Raw genomic sequence first — 22380 nt, 5'->3', positions numbered from 1 at the left:
TTTAAAATTCACCCGAGTCAGAGCTTTTGTTTCAAGCTTTAGCAGAGCCTCCGAATTGAACTGTCTGAGCTCATGAAGCCCATCTAGGCCACAGCATCATTCATGGTACTGCTTGAAAATCTCTCTTGGGGCATATTTATCAATATGTGATGCTGCACAACACAGCAAGCCAGCTGCATGACAGGGAAAGGGCAGGATTGTGCTGTATTTAACATAATACAGCACATTCTTGCCTTTTCACACCGCTGGCGCACAATGTGCTGCCTAGCGCCAACGCAGTCACTCTTGCACCATGGTCAAGGGTACCTGAGCTCTAGGCAGGATTGTTTTGGTGCAGGAAGGGGAACTTTCCTGTACAAAAACAATCCCCTGAGACATTTTTCTCTTTCTAGTGTGCTGCAGAATGCAGCACACATAGAAAGAGGAAAAAACTAGGAGAAATAAACATATTTCTCCTAGTTAGAACTCACCTTGGGAGGCATTGCAGTTGTGGCACATTCCCAGATCTACTACTTATAGTAAATCTGGAAAGCATCCAAATTTATAGGTATTGCATGGGAACACCTACACACCAACCTAAGTGGCCTCGGGTGTCTAGACAAATCACATTTAAGGGTTACACCACACATGCACTCCATTGAGTGGTGCAAAAGTGACGCAACCTTTTAATGAATATGTCTCTTAGACTTCCATCTCGTCACTAGGTCAAAAGGGAAAACTGTTGAGCTGGGGCTCCTCTAGGCTCTTTACTGATCGTTTCTTCAATTGAGTTTGGCCTAAAGGGTTATGTCGACATTGCTAACGCTTGAGAGCAGAAAGACTGTGGTGCAGGCTTTGGTGACATCAAAGCTTGACTACGTCAGCAGCTTGTACCTCGGTCTTCCCAAGTCCCTTCTCCAGCGCCTACGAGTGGTACAAAACGTTGCGGCCAGAGCCATCCTGAGATCCAAACCCAGATCTATTACGACCCCTATTCATAAGTTTCTACACTGGCTCCCCATAAAGGGACAGATTAATTTCAAAGTTATGACCATCTTTTTTTTAAAGCTTTCTACAGCTTAGGAGCAGGCTTCCTGAACAAGCGCATAAATCGTTACATAACTAATGCCAATTTGACCATTGTGCCTAAAATATGATGCACCCGCATCTGAGGTACATCCTTCGGCTTTTTAAGCGCATAACTGTGGAATAGTCTCCCTGAGTCTCTTAGACTAACTACAGACCTACTCTCCTTCAGGAAGAACCTAAAAAACTGACTTTTTGATAACTAATTTGTCCTTTTACGCACACTTTCCTTCTGCTGTCATGCGCCAGGACACTCTAGTTTGAGTAGCTGTGCACTATATCAAATACTGTATTTCATTTAAAAAAGACTCTATTTCATTTCATCTAATTTCATTAGATTACGGGCACCTGAGCCTCAAGGACTGATATTTACTTTTGAGTTCCACATTGTTTTCTATTTCTTACAAAATTATCTTCTGATCCCCAGAGCCTCTGTCATGTCGTTTTATTCATTACAAGTTTGTAAGGTTGGTAGACAAGTGCACAGCTCTAGTTAAATTCTTTTAGAGAAAAAAATGTTTGTATGAAAGGGTAGGTGCTCCCAGGTGTCGTCCTCTGCCCTGTGGACGAGTAGTATTCAAAGTATGAAGTGCCGTCAATGAGAAACCCACTGCGGAGTTTTCTAACCGGCGCGTACCTACTCAATCACTTTGATGCTCCCCGACGAAGGACAACCGTCCGAAATGCATTGGAGCAGGAAGGCAAAAAAGTTGAATTTATCGTTGCAATGAATATGTGAATTAACATACTGAATTGAACACAATGGATTAAAAACTTTTTGTTCAAGAAGAATCGAATCATCTTGTTTCTTTAAACTTTGAAAGCAAGGATCGCCACATAGTGTGCCCTAAGGGATGCTATCAGTTTCTCATTGACGGCACTTCATACGTTTTATTCATTACGTCATTGCTTTTACATTCAGTATTAATTTGGCCATTTATGCTGTTTTTATTAGTTATGAATAAACAATATACATACTGTTTTCACAGAGAGTAGCCTGTCATTTGTGAAAAGCTACTAAGGGTAACCACAGAATACCTCCTAGAAATCTTCTTTTACTTTCTGAGCACTAGATTGTTTATCTTTCTGGGATCTCAATTACCACCTATATTAAGGCTGAGATCACGCTCCCCCAGTTAGCAGTTCGGTTCACTACAATCGCAAATGCTTACTTTCATGTAAGAAATATGGTTGCAAGGTAGAAGAGGCCAACCCCATTTACCATGTATTGTTCCGGCTACCTATTTTTTCTTCATTTGCTTACCTATATGAAGGGAATCCACATAATCAGCCACCTCAGCTGTCCATTGAAGGTGCACATGACTACCTGAAGAGCCTTACAGAAGATGACCTATCAATATTCTCTGAGGAGAAAAGACTGCCCTAGACTCATCATCAGGTCTTTTGAACTGACATGATGTACTTGACCCTGTTAGGCAGTGTGCATCAGCCCTGCTGTCCACATTTAGTATTATAAGCTGTACCTGCCCTGAAGATCACTGAACATCTTTTGGACTTTTACCTGAGTTGGACATGTGCTGTCAGTGTATCCAGAGTGTGGACCTCCAGCAGTCCACTTCTTAATTAGGGCTAAGTTCAAACGCAGACTTAGGCCCTGTTGGACTACCTTGCTGCATTTACCCCATACCAACATGCAATCCACCAGCCAGGCCAGAGAATTGATGCACCACTTTTAAGACCACTATATTCTTCACTGAAAGGCTGCGGAATAAATGACCTAAATGACTGCCAATGTTCACGAGCATCCAGTGAGCCCATAGCACCCTTACGAAGAGACAAAGATGGACTCCTTGGGAGATTGATTGCTTGAAAAGCAGTTCAGCTAGTGGCACATACACCTGTCTCACCCATACTCACTTGTTGTTTTCTGATTTTTCATCTGTTGCTCGCTTGACCTGGCAAATCTAATTGTTCAACACCTAGGTGGCTAGTAAGACACCAGAATCCAGAAACCCTTTGTTGCTGAGTACAGGTTTGGGCTTGTTGCCCCCAACGGTACCTCTTCACTTCTGGAATCCACAGGTCAGCAGCCAGAATTTCTAAGCACTGTCTTCTTTTTTTTCAAGTAGCCTCGGCACTGTAGTGCTGTTGTGTGCAGTGTACAGGTTTGATGTATCCGAACCTGTAGGGTTCAGAACTTTAATCAGTACCAAATATATAGCAAGTAAGCAATTGTGGCATGACAACTCGGACCCTTGATTCAGCTGCAGTTTTGTGAACATTGACATTGGTTCTGTGTCTTTCTAATTGAGGTGTGTTTCAAGCTTCAAACACACTAAAGCTTCATCAGCATTTGAGCTTGAAGAACATTAGATCTTCACGATAATTATATAAAGTGTACATATACTGGCACTGGTCTTATTTCTGTATAATGTGATTACATCTACTTAAATTGATTCCACATGAAGGTACCATTCTCTTGTGTAATTGGTAGTTCAATGTATCATTAGTGCATTACAGTTGGGTGCTGTGTTTTGTGTGCTTTCTATTTTCTCTTACTACCTACACTATCATTACACTTAAATGGTAATAAAATAGTTAGGTAACTCAAGCTTCCCTTGAATGGAGTACTATATCTAGACCCCAAACCCCCTCCCCCACACACCTCCCATCCATTAAGCTGCTTGCCTACACCTCACAGAGAGTGAAGGAGTCCTAGCCAAAGCCCACTTTCCTTTGCACACTTGTTATCAAGAGCTCTGTTACCAGGATTACTCAGCTTTCTCTGTTTAGGAGAGCACAACGTCCCCTGTGACTGTGTGTCCCTGAAGCTATATTCCCTTGGTGCCCATCTCGGTCAGATGTTAAAGATGCGTGAGGTACTAATGGTGACATTGCGTGTTCTGGTAGCAACATATCGAACATCATTCAGAAATGGTGAGGCTCTGATGCAGTCCTGTGTTTGTGATCAGGAATAAAGATGCGGAGGCTTTGCTGCATGTGCTGCGCAGTTCATGTTTCTCTGGAGAAATGGACATATCTTCCCCCAACTCTCATTTGGCACTACACAATGCCGGTACGACTTTCCAAAGACTTATGCTTTTGAGGCCATCTCCTTATTGCCTATTTAGCTTTTTCCAGTGGAGGCTTGCATCTACACCGCATGTTTAAATTATATAGTAAAAAGTGCACAAATTACATTGATTAAAAAAACACCTGTGTGCGCAAATTAAGTACATACAAATATAAACTTACCTTACAGGAACATAACGTCCTCCGGGCCGGACCTCTTCTCTTGCAGGAACTGGAACTGGAAGCAGCAACTCCCTTGGCCAATCCTAGGGCTGCTCTCACCAGCATAAGAGCAGCCCTACGATGGGTGGGAGCAGCCTCACTCAGCACTCCACAGCTCTCTGGAGGCTTTAGTTAGCTTTAACCCACCTGTCTTAAGACAGCTTAGTTAGAGCTGTTCAAAGTACGTGTGTCTAACTAGCCATTGCAAGACCGTGGCCAAGAAGACATGCGCACTTTAAATAGTGCTTTGCCAGCCCACCCTTCTCCCTGCTGGGTGACATGCTGCTTTCACTCAGCAGTGGCTCCGCCTCCATCCTGACATTCTGTATGGAATGGGGCATGACAAACAAATTGTAAAAAATAAATTACCATTTTATTTTTCATAATTGGGGCTTTCGGGGGGAGGGGTGGGGGTTTAACCACTTGGATGCTAGGCGTTTTCCCGCTGTGTGCTGGAAAATGCCATTTTAGTGGCACCATGACGAGCTCAGCTCGTCATCAGCACACGACCCCCGTGGGTGATGACGAGCTGAGCTCGTCATCAGCATCGAAGGGGTTAAGTGGAGCAACACTCTACTCCAATGGATGAGCCACCCCCTGGCTTTTTCACGCTGTCCTAAAATTGGAAATGAAGAAGGAAACATCAAGGACCAGTTATTCTCTTTTGCCTGAGAACCCCAACATACGTCTCCTCTGAATATTGCTCTCATAAAGAACCCATGCCTTCCTTTAGATTAGGGTTCTCCAAAGTCGGTCCTGTATGGCCGGATCCATACTACATATGTCTAAATGGGGAAATGCTAATCATATGGCAAGTATCCGGCCCTCCAGGACAGACTTCGGAGAACCCTGTTTTAGAGCATCAGCTTACGTTGAGCATCCACTGTGTGACTCTGCTCAGTGATTTAGTGCAGAGCCATCAACCGAAATGAGCAACACAGTAACTTCTAGTTTCACTTCCTGGTGAGGCAGCAGTTCTCATTATCAGAATGTGATGAAGCACGCAACTGGGTCATTTATTTCTGCTGCTCATCATGCGGCGCTCGAGTCAGCCGAGGGCATGCGGAAGCTGACCTGTTCATTAGCACGAGGACACGGGTTGTTATGATTAATGCTGCAGAAAGCTGAGCTGACCCGTGCACTGGGTTCAGAGCCCAGGCACTGGAGCAGCTCCTGCCATCCATTAACTCAGAGGTACATCTTGTGCTGGCACATGAGCAGGAAAGACGTTGTTTCTTAAACTTTGGAAGAAATATTCCTACAGTCACTTTAAAGTTGGGTGTCTTAATCACTCTAGAACTGATAGCTGCGTCCTAATTTTCCCTGTTTCCAGTTTCTGCCAACATTCTTGTGCGCCGTTCTTTGCACTGAAGAAAAAATGTAAGGCAAATGCCAAACATTCCATATAGGACTTCCCTAGTGATTATCATTTCATTGAAAAATGTAATTCAAGCAAGCACTATTGCGTAATATTCTGAAGGTTTGTGTAGTAAAATTTCAGAAGGGGTGAGGCTGTTTTTCTCTGCCGCTAACCTTTGATTTTGGAACATTACATAAAGGTTTTAACTTTTAAATATTGATGACGCTGGGATTCCCAACTAGATTTTCACATTTCCACTCATAGGAATCCCTAGGTCGATGGGTCTCTTTAGTCTGCATGGAAGTGTGAAGGAAGTTCTTACATTTAATACTCATTTGACAGATTTTCAAACTCAATACATTTTAATCTAAAAGGACCACTGACTCCAAAGAAAAGTTTAATATTTATTACAAAGCAAAAAATAACTGAACATACAAACACCACAGCAAGAGATTCAATAAATAGACTGGCACTAATACAAACATAATCCTACGCAAGAGTCTCAGACGACTCAAAATAAAAACATAGTCAATTCAAGAAGCATTAGACACGCAATCACCGTGCCTACTGGAAAACTGGACTGCATCTGTTCCGGAGGAAAAGAAAAGATTATTCTGTCTATACACTAATTCTAAAGTGACATCTCTATTTAAAAAACCTCCCAGGCAAGAGAAAAAGGTGTCAGCAGTGAAGGCTCCCTAAGAAGCACATTCACTTTCCAGGAAAGTAGCCTAAACTACCGAGCTCGTTCTAAGATGCTCTTTAGTTCTCCTGCCTAGTCCAAACTAAGATCCATGTCTAACTGCACATCCAATTGGACTGCCTTAGACAGGACCCAGTCTCAACCCAAGGGACCCTAATAGGGTTCACTAAGACCGAACTAACTCTCCACCCTTGGGGCACTTACCCTAATACAAAATCCCAAAAACAATGAGTACGCCCATGACACTCCTTCTTCTGCAGGTACAGCCCCTCGTACTTTTTCAGTTTTGAACCTTTTTCTTCCAAAAACCGTAGCTGTGTCTTTTGGATCCCAGGCACCTCCTCCGCCAAATGTTGCAAACGCACCTGCCAGCATATTCCTTTCGCCTTCACTCCTACCAATCTAACTTCTAAACACTGGCTCATTCTACCTAATGAGCTACATGGCCTTGCAGCTGCAAAAGAAATGCATGAGAACGATTCCTCTGCACGCCCCAAGTTACAATTCGAAATTCAACTGCAACCATAAGCTTCTTTCCCAAAGCATTTTCCAGCTCGACATTTCTAGTCATGCTAAGAAAATCACAGTTAGGATTTGCTAGCGTTTCTTCTCTCAGGCCTTTACTCTTTTAAATGCATTTCTAATATGAAAACATAAGTATTTCATTAATAAATCCTAACATTACTCTCTATGTTAACGAACATTATTCTCATGTTAAAACATGTTTCTCATTAAACAGGCTACACGTGCAACTTTAAAATGGCACGTTTAATCGTGAAGCACATTACACATACACAGAGCAATTAATCCTGGTACGTAAAGCATTATTCTCTCGATTAAGCACTACAATAATCAATAAATGATATGAGCATAACTCTATATACTACAACACTCTCGATTAGTCCTACAATTTTAAAACCAAATTTTAGTTGGATCCCCTAAATATGTGGGTGCTGACTACAGACAATTATGATGCACCCCTACAATTTTTCAAACAACATGGTGCTCTATCAGCACCCCCTTTGATGACCTGTGTCATCCCACAATACATCATCGTTAGGGAAAGAACCAACTCAAACAGAACTTGTTGCCATTCTACCTCTCCTGAGCTACTCCATGTTTCTCAAATTCTGATATTGACTGTCCAGCAGTCTCTGCATTTGTCTCTCTTGCATTCTCAAAGACCTTTCCAATCTGCCAGACTTATACCATTTATAAGCTCTGATCAAACCCCACAATCCACTCACACATGCCACAACTATGATAAGAGGCTTCAACATACAACCAAGAAATCCTTTTCTAATGCTCGCAAGCCAACTCCCCACTTTGCCAAATACTTTTCCAACCTTTTCCCACACAGTTTCCTCAGTCAAATCCTCAATCTCATAGTGAATGGCAGTGATGTGACTTATATATTTCTCCAGATCGTTGCTGTTGTTTGGTATACAAGTACAGCACTCTTGGACCTTCAAAAGTTTACAGATTCCTCCCCCTTTTGCTAGAAGGACATCTAAAGCAAGACGATTTTGCCTATCCATTGTCCTTATCGATAACATTTCTCCCTCTAACAACACCAATGACTTAGCTGTATCAATTGACAACTCATCCACAACCGTCGCCAACCTTCTAATTTTCACTTCATTCAAGATCACGCCCAAAGTTGGTATAATTGCTTCAAAAACATCTCCAACCACAGCTGCTGCACCTCGCTTCACTCTTGCATGTTGTCCTCCTTCTAATAGCTCAAAATCTTCTGAATGGTAAATCTTAGCATAATAGCATGTATTCTACCATTTCTCAGGAAATCGCACATAGGCATTCTTTCCGCACACAAAATACACAGTTGGAATTACTTGCACTATACCTTGCAAAAAGTCCTTTGAATAATACTCCATTGTGAATGTATGCTCACATGTGGGAACTTGAGCTCATCCCAAGTATCTGCCATGGCCAACATTGTGTTGAACTCGGTTCTTTCTTGATTCCCATCCACATGTTTCTCAGTGAATGAACAACCTTGTTCGGCACAAAATCGGGCAACTTCATCCGCTTAGCGGTTTCCAAGTGACACAAAATCTGTCCTCTTTCCATGAGCCATGCACTTTACAACTGCAATTTCCTTGGGACGCTGCAAGGCTTCTAAAAGCAACCTCACAAACTCCCCATTTCGGATCGGCAATCCAGACAATGTCATGTAGCCTCTCTGGGACCAAAGCTGTCCGAAGTCATGAACCACACCACACCCGTACTGGCTATCAGTGTAAAAGGTGGTTCGAATTTGGTCTGCTGCTATGCAAGCACGAGTCAAAGCAATGATCTCAGCCACCTGAGCAGAGTATACTCCTTCCAGGCATGCAGCTTCAACTACTCCTGTAATGGTACATACAGCAAAGGCTGCTCTCAAACGACCAACACTGTCTCTTAAACATGAACCATCGACAAAGAAAATCTCATCCGGGTTAAGCAATGGTTCATCAACAATGTCAGGTCTTGGCTTGGTGCAAAGTTCAGTCACATGAAGACAGTCATGATCCACACAATCTTCATCAAATGTGTTTGGCAACAGCATCAATGTCGCAGGATTCAAAACAGAACACCTCTTAAGGGTCACATTCTCTGCAGCAAGTATAACCTGCTCGTAGCGTGTCAGCCTATTATTGGTCAGGTGCTGTGTCTTGGTCCTGGTCATCAACAGTTCAACGGAATGTGGAACATGCACAATCAAAGGCTGATCCATGACAATACTCTCACACCTTTCAAAGCTGACACCCATTGCAGCAACGGATTTGAGACATCCGGGCAACGCTGAAGCTACTGGATCGAAAGTAGCTAAAAAGTAGGCAACTGGTCTACGGGCACCTCCATGATCCTGGACTAAAACTGCTAATGCACAACCTTCTCGCTCACAACAAAAGAGTGGAAAAGGTTTGCTGTAGTCAGGCTTCCCCAATGCCAGAGCACAACAAAAGTCCTCTCGTAACTCTAAGAATGCCTTCATACAGTCATCGTCCCACGGTACCGGATCACTTACATCCTTGTGCGTCAGTTTCTGCAAAGGCTTCGCTTTCAATGAAAAGTTGGCAATCCACTGACAATAGTAGCCAACCATCCCTAGGAACATCCTGACTTCTAGTAGAAGGCACCATCATTCCCATGATTGCCTCTATTCTGTCTGGTGACACCTTCCTCTTGCCTTTTTCTATCCGGTGGCCAAAAAAATGCACCTCATTCAGACAGTATTGTAGCTTGTTTGGCAACACTTTATGTCCATTCTCTGCCAAATGATTCAGTAAAGCGATGGCATCAATACTACACCCATCATCAGTCTCTGACACCACAAGGAGATCATCTATGTACTGGACGAGAACAGAGTTCTGCAGCAGTACAAGACTCTCAAGATTCTTTTTCAGGATCTGATTAAAGATCGATGGACTCTCTGTATACCCCTGCAGGATACGACACCATGTTAAAACACAGTTTTACAGCTTGAATGCAAACAATAATTGGCTATCCTCATGTAATGGAATCGAGAAGAAAGCCTGACAAAGGTCAATCATAGTAAACCATTCTGCTTGACATGGAATCTGAAACAATATTACAGATGGATTCGGTACCACTGGACAATGGGGAACAACTATGTTGCTCACCCGGCGCAAATCCTGCACAATCCTGAACTTCTAACTCGGTTTCTGCAACCCCATAATAGATGAGTTACATGGACTGCCCATTATCTCTTTCAGAATCCCTTGCTTAATCATGGACTGAATCACAGGTTTTATCCCTGCAATCATCTCTGGGGTCAAATTGTACTGGGGTGTTCTCGGAAAGTCAATGTTCTGCTTAACCTGAATCTTGACAAGTTCAACTCCTTTGATCAAGCCTATGTCCTCACCACTGAAGTCCCACACTTCCTGTGAGACTGAGTCTCTCAAATCTAGTAGAAGGTCTTCCACTGTCACAACAGGGTACATTTCGATACACAAATGTTGATTTGTGACCTTAAAAGCAGCATCATCATCATTGGTTTGCAGTTCCACTCCTTTAGGGGTACAATAGATGGTACAATTGAGTTTACACTGGAGGTTCCTCCCTAGTAAACACACAGGGCTCTGGTCGCACACCACGAACTGGTGTCGATCTCAGAACGTTCCTATTTTCACAAGAATCAACTCTGCCTACAACTTGGCTACTCTGTCCCGAGAGGGGTAGGTTAGGGACTACTGCAGATCTTACAGTAGAACGGGTAGCACCAGTATCAACCAGAAAGGTGGTAGGGTGACCATCAACATCAGCCTCCACAAATGGTCCCCTCTGGTCTACCTTCAAGACTGCCCCAAGTGTGCAGTCTTCCTCCCCCCTCAGGCACCGTCATGCCAACAGGTCTATGTAATAATCATCACAGTAATCAAAAAGAGGCATCTGCTGGTAGGTCTGAGTCCCTGTCGGGATCTTTGGAGGCAGGGGAACCTGTACTCGCGTAGTCGAAGTCCCCCCTTTGGTCAACTTTGGCCTTGACACTGCCTTTGTCACTTCAGGCTCAGGTACCTGCACTACTTCCTCCTCCTGCTGTATCTGATTTGCAGGATTGACGGGACACTCACGTCTCCAGTGTCCAATCTGATGACACTGATGGCACTCAGTGGTCTTTTTCAGAGTTGCCAAATCCACCTTTGGCTTCGAATCATCTATGCTTCCCTTTGGCTTACCCTGACCATTATGTTTCCTTTCCAGAGTGTCTCCCCCTGACTGGACTTGGCCTACCTTATCAGCAGCTTGCATCTGGACCAGCATCATTTGAGTTTCTTATGCTTCACATCAATCTAATGACTACAGTATCTGGCATATCTCAATATCTCATTCAACGGCTTGTTCTGCCAGCAAATTAAATGTTGCTGGATCATAAAACAGATATCATGCCTCAATCCCAGGACAAATTTTGACACAAACTGTACAATATCCCTAGGATCCATCACCTCCAACCCACTGTACTGTTTGAAAACCTGCAACAACCTTTCATAGTACCCCTGTACTGTCTCCTTTGGCTCCTGAAGTGTTCGATCTATTATCACTCAATCAATGTCCTGTTGCGGTACCTTTGCTTTCAACCACGTGATCACCTGCTCGTATTTTTTCATAACAAGAGGTAATGGGCCATTCATGAGAGCATCCCTCTCTGGTTCAGATGTGGGCCATTCGAAGACAACCTTACAGGCTACCCACAAGTCACTCGGAACTACAATGTCAAACAGTGTATTCAAATCAATCCACAACACCTTCGAAATCTTGAAAAACCTTTTAACCTGCATGTACCATTCAACTGGGCTCTCTCTCAGTTTTGGGAAGTCATTTGTGAATGACGCCAAATCTCCTCTACTCCAAGGCACATGCACATGCCCCCCACTAGCTACTTCTCGCAAAGGGTAGTTCCCAATTCCTGATATCCCCCCTCCTGGAGTAGGCGGTTCTGCTGCATACCTCTTAACACTCTTTTTCTTGAACCATCTTTCTTCCCACTTGTCAAGCCTACTCCATGCTCGTATCCCTATGATCAGTTCTCCGATGTGGGTCTTCAATCCAATCACCCTCTTTTCATCCAAATCCTGATCAGTATACTGTAACCGGTGACACCCTGCAACATTTTCGTTTTGGACAAATCCACATCGTATCTGTTTGCCAACTCAGTTAATTTCTCATGTGCCGATCTTGCTTTACGAGTCACATCCTTGGCTACAAACAACAACTCGTCTGCTTCATAAAGTTCATTAAGTCTCTATAGGCAAGATCCCTTCGACAATCTTGTCCACTTCTGCTTTCAATCGCATCACAATTAATCTCTTTGCCTTTATTGGATACCTCGACTAGATGCACCACTCGGCTCTCTGCCGTCACTGTCCTGTTCTCTGCACCTGTTCACTTCAAAGGTGTCTCTTAAAGCCACTCTATTCTCAGCACTCCCATGATCCCAGTCCTGACTTGACCGATCACCTTGCGTCCCTTCTACTGACTGCCATGTTCTCAGGTCTGACCTCAATTCTCCCAGGGATTTTGGTCTTGGTCCCCTCAGATCCATCGGTCCTCTCGATGAATCTGTGGTAGACGGCAACAGTGTGCTCGACTCTACAGGTTTCAGTGATGGAACCAGCTTATTCACTACACTTTTCCCTTCAAAACCAGCACTTCTTTCCATTCCTGCCTGTGTGGACTTCGATTCCTCACCTGCTCTGGGTTGTATACTGACACTATGAGACCAATAGTGACAGGCACCCTAAGGGCATCCGGTAACCTCTGAGAAGAGACACTTTCTGTATTCTGCATTTTCCCCATTGAGAAATTAATTTCCCACTACTTCAGAACTCGGTGGAGATTGTAGTTCCCTAGTTCCTTCCAAAGGAGCTGATCTGTCCGCCTCGGACTCCGGATTGTACGGGGGTGGTCTCTCAGATAACATCCTTTCTAACAAGCTATCATCAGTATCACTGTCTTCTTCCTCAACTTTCTGTTTCTGCGCCTCTCCTGACTTGACCAACAATGGATACAACTTTTCCCCCTCAATCGTCTGTACTCTCCATCTCTTTTCCAGTGCGTCTCATCTCGCATCTTGAAACGCCCTTACTGACCTCTTCACTGGTTCCTGTCTCCTGTCCCTGTTTCTCTTGTGTGCCACCCTAATCCACGCATTCAGTGCCTCAAACTGTGTTGGTCTAGGCAAAGGTCGCGAAGCAGCCATAATCGATTTCAATTGGTATAACACTTCTAATCTAAATGTTCCATATCTGGGGAAAGTCAATTCCTCATTTCCGTCCGTCATTTCGCACCAGTTCTCGAGCCACAATATAGTGTGCAACCCCACATTCGTAGCCATGTAATGAGCTGGGGTGTCCTCGGATGGAGCCTCTTCTCCCCCCGGGCTCTAATTTCTATTCTTCCTTTTTGAACAAATTTCGCAGAACTTTAAAAATTTCATGATGAAACCAGCCTTTCTCTGTTCGCAGCACTTGTTTTCTTGCTGAAGACAATCCACCAATCTTAGCGCAGCTTCACACTAACCATCCTATCACAGGGCGACACCTTCTGACGTCACTTTTTCCCCGTTTGAAGCAGTTCCCCTCCTTTTCACTTTGCTTCTCACTCGCACATACATCTCATGCATACACTGAAATGATCCCTTACGACCAATCAATCACTTTGCTGACTGTACGGTCACAGTCGTGTAAGTGTCTACCAAACTGGCAACTGTCTGTCCATGAAACGACCTGACCATCACCTCAACTGATAGGTTACAAACACTCAGCAAACCAAAACCAGTGTCAGTTACTCACGCACTCACACATTCATTCCCCCTATCTTGGTCCAGTTGGCGATCAATGGTACCTCACGATCCCCTTAACAATTGTTGACAATTACATTTCAGGTGTGCGGTACACCCGACTCACTTAAGCTACTCCTTGAGCCTAAGATTTTTACCGGGCTGCGCGCGCTCACAGCCTGATCTCCTTTCATACAACAGGCATTCCAACTCCGCAAAACATCACAACCGGAACATCACAAACATTACAACATAAACCGCAATCTAACAACACAAAACCCCTATTCATACTCACTCTCCCACAAACTGCTGCTTTTCGGCGCACCGTCACTCTCCGTCAGTTTCCATGGAGCGTCGTCTTCTACCGGTAATCCACTGAACGGTTATCACTTGAATTCTATGGGCCTTGGGGAAACTCTTATCTAATCTAGGACTCCCTTACTTCCAGAGACTAACCTTCCTCTGGCTACCAACTGATGAAGCTGGGATTCCCAACTAGATTTTCACCTTTCCACTCTGAGGAATTCCTAGGTCAACGGGTCTCTTTAGTCTGCATGGAAGTGTGAAGGACGTTCTTAAATTTAATACTCATTTGACAGATTTTCAAACTCAATACATTTTATTCTAAAAGGACACCTGACTACAAAGAAATGTTTAACATTTATTACAAAGCCAAAGAAAACTGAACATAAAAACTCCTCAGCAAGAGGTTCAAGAAATAGACTGGCACTAATACAAACATAATCCTACGCAAGAGTCTCCGATGACTCAAAATATAAAGCAAAGTCAATTCAAGAAGCATTAGACACGCAATCACTGTGCCTACTGGAAAACTGGACTGCATCTGTTCCGGTGGAAAAGAAAAAATGATTCTGTCCCTACACTAATTCTAAAGTGACATCCCTACTTAACATACCTCCCAGGCAAGAGAAAAAGGTGTCAGCAGTGAAGGCTCCCTAAGAAGCACATTCACTTTACAGGAAAGTAGCCTAAACTACCGAGCTCGTTCTAAGATGCTCCTTAGTTCTCCTACCTAGTCCAAACTAAGACCCATGTCTAACTGCACATCCAATTGGACTGCCTTAAACAGGACCCAGTCTAAACCCAACTGACCCTAAACAATAGTTTTTGGAGCACACATGCACAATTTAAAGTCTCAGTTTTGTAAATATCACAACAAATTCACAAAGATTAACAGTGGGGCTCTTGTAATTCTTTTCTTTATTTTCATCACACTCCAATCCCTTTGTGCCAACGCGTTTCGCCATGGTTGGGTTAACCTACGGCTTCGACAGGGCTGGAAGTAATACAGATTGTCCATTTGTAATTTACAGAAAATTGCCCTTTGAATCTGTGCTGATAGAGCCCACAACATGGCAACCAGGTGCAAAGGAACTAGTCAAAGTATAAAGTGTAAGGTGTCAAAGTCTTCTCTTTTTACCAAATATTATCATACATCGCAAAAGCATGAGTATGCATTTAAAATATGCAAAAACATCCAGGTAATCCTTTAACATCTAGTTCAAAGTGACAGCGTGATCATTTATTCGTTTATTGAAACCTAAATTGACCAAAGTGTTTTTATATTTAGGTAACCCATGTATATGTAATAAATAAATCATGCATCATTAGGATGCCGGTACCTTTGGCTTCTCTCAGGTATATTGCCTGATGGGGTAGAGGAGAATTTTTTGTTACTGAACAGAATATGTGAGGCAAGGTTTGATTAAAGATTGTCTATCTTAAAATTGCAGTGAGTAACCAAAATAATCATACCTCGCTGGAGTTATTGAACGTTAGTTATCTCCGTCCTAATAGTTTCTTGATAAAGTAATCAAAGCTTCCAAATCTAGTGATTAGTGTCCTTGTGTCAGTCAATCCAAACAACAAATTCAATCTAGAACAGAGAAATAGAGTAACATCCTGATTAGTATCTTTCCTTCCCAGTGTATACACATAGTATGACCAATATCATCAGGTGTGCTGTAGCCCATAGGCAACCACAGTCACAAGTTATGTATACAAAAACGAATTTCCTCTTACCTTACGTAAAGCCAAAGGACTCATTAATTCCATAAATTATTTTTTTTCTCTCTTGTAAAACCCAAATCAAGCCGATATCATGGACTGACACAGTCCGGAATATATCAATAGCGCTTTGAAGCAAAGTCCTTGGTCACCTGTTAACAGTAACGGAGGAAGGGGGGGGTCATGATTGATTCTTAAGTCCTACTCTCATTAAATACTTCAAATCGTGCCGATAAAAAAGTTCGTTTAGTCCTTTACCTCGTATCAAAATATTGTAACCTCTCGGTCGCGGTTAGCCCGTGTACAGGCCAGCACCTCCGTCTTCCGGGTTTGTGCTAATGAAGTCTGTCGCACACACTAAAGACGGATCTCCTTCTCAGTAATTCGATTTTGGGCGCCATCTTAAGCTAGTGTCGCGTGAGTAAAATTATCAACCGTATTCATAAAAGCCTCGAGATATTAGCCACGTGATGCCCAGATGATACTGTAATGTTTGTAACTTTAAGAGCACATTGTATTTACTCATCTATAAAGTATATCACAAAATAGAAAATCTAAAGACGGACTTTCTTCAGGCTAATAGAATATTAGGTGCCAGTTTAAGCTAGTAGTATCACGTATGTGATGTGAGCAACCCTATAAGAAAACAGTGCAAGAACAATCCATATTACCAAGTTAAACATCAAGGAACCCAAGCCTTATTCTTTGCTTTCTTCGGGTTGGTATTAGTTATGAGAAACCTAATTGTCAGAGTCATATTTAAGGCCACAATGTTCAATATCTATAGTGTGGTTGTGCACTTTGTATGTCCCCCTGAATATTCAGAAATGTATAATAACGATTCACATTAGGCCTGATTAGCAATGGTATTTGAATACATTTCAGAATGGAGATAACCTTCTGAAAATGTTATTGATTTCATGAATCCAGTAAAGCCCCTCTGTTTGTAATCAGGGGTTGAAATATGTTAGATTTTCCCTAATGGGATGTCATCCTCATTGTCAGGAAAGCCTGAGTTCAGTAACCATAAGGGGTGGGTGATCACATTACCAACTCACTCCGTAGTCATTTACACTGTACCTTATTTTATAAGCCATTTCCAAACTAGTTTTCAAATAAAACCTGTTTTGAAACTCCATGTTAAATTAATAAGTCATTCACCTTGTATCATAATCAGTTCAGTCTCATAGGAAGTATTGAAGCTTCTGCTCAAAATTTATGCCATTCTCTACAGATCTCAGACGCATAATCCACTTTGCCTCACATCTCCGCAGCATAAGTTCCCTGTTGCCTCCTCATGGATCAATTTTCACATGTTAAATCCCAAAAAACCTGAAACTTTTGCTTTAATTTTGGGCTATACAGATATGTACATGTTCCGCTATTGGATACCTGATGTCATTCTGTGTTAGTGCTCTCAGGTGTTCCCCAATATGTTCTCTGAGCATTCATATTATGCTTCCTACGTATATTTTACAACATTTGCATTCAATTATATATACAACATATTTGGTACTGCAGGTGATATTCATAAGTATGTCATAATTTTTACCATTTTCCATCTGAAAATCCCTTGTTTTGTCCTTGGCACATTTACAAACCCCACAGTGCCCGCATTTGAAGCACCCCCTAGAATGCTGGTGTAGCCATTATCTGATTTCTTTATGCGGTAAGTAGGACTTACAAGTGGTCTGAGGTTGAACTCCAATATGACCTTCTAAAGCCTTATCTAGTTTCAGAATGAGCCAATGCTTGTTCATACTTTCTCGTAAGGCCTTGCTAGTTGGGGTATAGCTAGCAATAACCCTAATTATTTGGGAATTTGCTGAATTTCTTTTTTCTGGTTTTAAGGTGGATATACGATTTGTGTTCATCGCTTTTTGTTTGGCTGCCTGAATATCTAGTTTACAATATCCTCTACGGAGAAATCTCCCTTCCATGTGTTTAAGACAGTCCATAAAGTGTTGATTATCGCTGCAATTTCTTCTTGCCCTGATCATCTCCACGAATGGGATAGCTCTAATTTGATGTCTTCGGTGCGCACTCTTAGCATGCAAAACTCCATTGCATTAGGTTGGTTTCCGATACAGATTTTGTCCTCCTTCGTGTATATTTCAACATCCAGGAAGACTATTTTGGTCGAGCTATGGTTAGTGGTGAATCTTATGTTCATGTCATTCTCATTTAAGTAGTCAAAGAACTCATTAGTAGTTGTTCAGGGCCTGTCCAGATCATTAGGCAGTCGTTGATGAACCTTCCCCAGTATAGGATATGCTCATTCCAACATCTTGCCATTGGGCTCCAAATAAATACCTCTTCCATCCAGCCCATGAAGATGTTAGCATAGGCTGGGGAAAATTGGAGCCTATAGCTACACCCTGAGTCTGTTTAAACCATTCTCAATTAAACAAAAAGAAGTTATTTGTGTGTGTTCGCATTGAATAGCTAGTTTCCTTGATAAGAAATATTTAGGTGCCTTCAGGCCAAATTCATTTTTAATGCTGGTGTACAATGACACCACGTCAAGGGTAACCAGTATTATGCCAGGGTCCCAGTATGTTCAAAATGTGACGTGTATCCTTTATGTATGAGGGAAAATTGATCATTATGGGTTGGAGAAATATATCTACAAATTGGGACAGGCGTTCTGTTGGTCCCCCGATCCCCGACACAATCGGCATCCCTGGTAGAAATCGGAGACCCTTATGAATTTTTGGCAACGTATATAGGCAAGGATGCCTTGGTCGTTTAACCTTAAAAAAAAAATATTCATCGTTATCCAACAGACCCTTTTCATACCACAGCTTCAAATGTCCATTAATCAAGTTTGTTAAGATATACATTATGAACCACTTTTTCATAACATATTACATTATTCAATTGACCGTAGATTTCATTGTCGTAGTCCGTTTTGTTCATCAGAACCATGTTTCCACCCTTATCTGCATTTCTGATGATTAATTCATTATTTTCCATCAAACCCTTCAAGGCCTCCCTCTCATGTAATGACAGATTGTCTATAACAAACCCCCCTGAGGCTGTTCTTGTGGTGTTGTTATCTAGTCTGATAGAACTAAACAGTGGAATATTTCAATATTGTTACCATCCATCAAATTCGGGGACCACCTACATTTCACCTTTAGTCCACTTGATATGGTTAGGTCCGGTCTGATATCCAGGCCATCTAGAACCCTTGCTATCATGACTTGCTATCTATTCTTTCAACTCTGTGATTGATAATAAATTCACTGTGTCTTGAATATCATTAATAGTAAGTGAATTAGACATTGCACTACACATTTGCAAAGTAGTTTCTTTATTAGGTGTGGGGTTTTGCGTGAAGAATTTTTTCAGTTTCAATCGTCTAATAAATTTTAACAAATCTATCTTTGTGTCAAACAAATCACCTCTCGTACTTGGACAGAACCCCAAACCTTTCCGTAGTAAACATGTCATATCCTCTGTAAGTATAGTGTCAGATAGATTCACCACCTCCACTTCTTTACTCTGCCTTATAGTCATTCCTTCTTGTCCCAGGACCTTGTCTTCATTCCTGCCCTGTCTCCTCCTATCTGTTCTTTTCTTTCCCCTTCTGTTTTTTTTGTATTTACAGCACGTCTCCTGCCTAGTCCAAACTAAGACCCGTGTCTAACTGCACATCCAATTGGACTGCCTTAGACAGGACCCAGTCTAAACCTAACTGACCCTAAACCTAGCTTCAGTAAGACCGAACGATCTCTCCACCCTCGGGGCACTTTCCCTAATACAAAATCCCAAAAACAATGAGTAAGCCCATGACACTCCTTCTTTAGCAGGTACAGCCCCTCGTACTTTTCCATTGTCAAACCTTCTTCTCCCAAAAACCGTTGCTGTGTCCTTGGATCCCAGGCACCTTCTCCGCCAAATGTTGCAAACGCACCTGCCAGCACATTCCTTTCGTCTTTACTCCAACCAATCAAATTTCTAAACAATGGCTTATTCTACCTAACGAGCTACATGGCCTTGCACCTGCAAAAGAAATGCATGAGAAGGATCCCTCTGCACGCCCCAAGTTACAATTCGAAATTCAACTGCAACCATAAGCTTCTTTCACAAAGCATTTTTCCAGCTCGATATTTCTAGTCATGCTAAGAAAATCACAGTTAGGCTTTGCTAGCGTTTCTTCTCTCAGGCTTTTACTATTTTAAATGCATTTCTAATATGACAACATAAGTATTTCATTAATAAATCCTAACATTACTCTCTATGTTAATGAACATTATTCTCAAGGTAAAACATTACATTTCTCATTAAACAGACTACACGTGCAACTTTTATATGGCACGTTTAATCTCGAAGCACATTACATACACAGAGCAATTAATCCTTAATTACTTAAAGCATTATTCTCTCAATTAAGCACTACATTAATCAATAAATGATATGAGCATAATTCTATATACTACAACACTCTTGATTAGTCCTAAATTTTTTAAACCAAACATTAGTTGGATCCTCTAGATATGTGGGTGGTGACTCCAATTTCCCAACTGCTGAAAATTTTCGAAAGTTCGACAATGCTTTAGGAATTTTAACAACCAGAAGAATGTTTCGCCGCCTCCCTCAAAACGCACATCTGCATTATTTGCGGAAGTACACAACTTCAGGAATTCGTGTACCTTGATTGTACTGTGGTAAACGTCCATGTTTTTGGTGCCCTATGAGGCCATGAATGATGGTACTATCAGCGGAGCTCTGCTGCCTGGCGGTACACACAGATGACATGCTATAGAAGGTGGACTACGCCCTCTCAGCAGGTTTATACGTATAGTGACGTTTAGATGTATGCCAAAAGTGTAGTTATACGTGCGTGCCATTTTAACTGTACCCATTGAAAAGAAGTCTCTGGATTTTGTCTGTATAAAGTCCTCCATAACTGAAGTCCCTCGCCATCCCTTAAATGGTTGAGGTGGATTGTGACACGTGGCATACCGTGATTGCATGTTGTGTTTGTGCTGGACATGACGTGACATGCAGCAAAAGATTGAAATTAACATCCAAGTATCCTTGCGAATGTGATATTCCTTCTTGATGTGTGGTGAGAGGGGTATGGGGCAGGCCTAAGGATGCAGGTAGCAAATAACTATACACACACAACACTATAGTTGGTGGGCTAATGACCCCGGCTTTATTTATATCCTTGGGCCATGCCTCACCTGAGAGTGCGGGTGCGACACTTTCGGTCTCATGCCGGGAGAACGACAGGACTGCTAACCTGTTACATCCCATCCCAACTTTATCTCTTTTCCTTATCTTCGGACAGTGTCTCGTGGTGTGGCGTGCAAAATCTCTCAGCCAAGAACTTGGGCAGTGATTTTCTCACAGGCGGTACCTGGGGTGCTGACCTCAGCCGTCATGGCCCTTGGCTGCTTCAGGGTCCCTCATTTCGGATTGGTGTCGTTACAAAGCAGGCTATTACAACGCCTGCTGTTACAACGCGGTTTTTACATCGCATACCACTACAACGCATAGTGCTTTTAAGCGCTGGATAGTGATTTATTTAATTTACTATTCCAACTCCAGTCCCTGTGGATAGTAGGGAAGGTGTTGGATAGTAAATTAAATATATTTCCTATCCTAGAGCGCCCCCCAGCGCAATGCGTTGTAATGGTTTGCGTTGTAATGGTTGCGTTGTAATGGTAGTGCGTTGTAATAAATGCGTTGTAAGTGATGTTTTCCCTCATTTCTAGTGATTGGGTGGTCTTAACCAATGGTGGGGGTTAATCACCTACCTGTTCATCCCGCTGGCCACTTTAGTCATCCCCTGATTCTACTTCACTCATTGTTGTGTCATCTTCTCTAGCTGGAGTCAACAGCTCTCCTTCCACTTCTTTGAACCAAGAGATGTTCCTGGTCACCATTTCTCCATCTTTTTCCACCGTCATCATGGTCCCTTTAACATCTCCCGCAGACCAGTGACCAGGTTCATATGGGGTTCGGAACTTTCTCCCTGGCCTCCTGTCCTTGATGACCACTCAATCCCCTGGCTGCAAACTGTGGTGGCAGGCTCTTCACTTGTTGCTGGCTGCCCGATTTTGCCGCTCTCGCCGATCTTGGGCTTCCTCCTTGTTATACATAGGGGGTGTCCAGCCAGGGCACATGGGAACTGTGTCCCTCCATGGTTCATTGAACATGAGCATCCAGGGTGCTTGTTGTGTGGTGCTGTGAGGCGTGCTTCAGTAATCCCACTGAAACAGCTGTAGTTGGCATTCTAGGTCTGTGCATTCGGCGACTGCAATTCGCAGAGTCTTATGGAGTGTCCGCATAAACCTTTCAATTCCTCCATTTACTTGCGGCCTATGGGGTGTGGTCTGGTGGTGTTGTTCTCCATGAAGCTGCATAAACTCTTGAAACTCCCCTCCTTGAAAAGGGGGTCCTTTGTCACTCTTGACTTCATCGGGGCATCCGAATATTGCAAACACCTTTTACAACACGGTGGCTACTCAGGTGAATGTAGTGGAGCTGATGACTTCGACCACAGGATATTTTGAATAACTGTCCATTAAAACTAATGTATTGCTGCAATCTAGAGAGCTCCCAAAGTCTACGCTTATTTTCTCCCATGGTACTTTCATGGTCTGTTCTGTCGGGATGGTTGCCAGGCGTTCTGGTGCGCTGGTCAGT

The 22380-nt window shown here is 42.7% G+C and overlaps 1 protein-coding gene across 2 annotated transcripts in view; it reads left to right on the top strand.

Moving 5' to 3' along the window:
• GPM6A (glycoprotein M6A) overlaps positions 1–22380 on the top strand; it is a 595184-nt gene that overhangs the window by 416696 nt on the left and 156108 nt on the right. The gene's annotated exons all lie outside the window — the stretch shown is intronic.

Source organism: Lissotriton vulgaris, chromosome 3_1, assembly GCF_964263255.1.
Source record: "Lissotriton vulgaris chromosome 3_1, aLisVul1.2, whole genome shotgun sequence".
NCBI classification, from domain to species: Eukaryota; Metazoa; Chordata; class Amphibia; order Caudata; family Salamandridae; genus Lissotriton; species Lissotriton vulgaris.
This window is presented reverse-complemented; position numbering and strand designations above follow the sequence as displayed.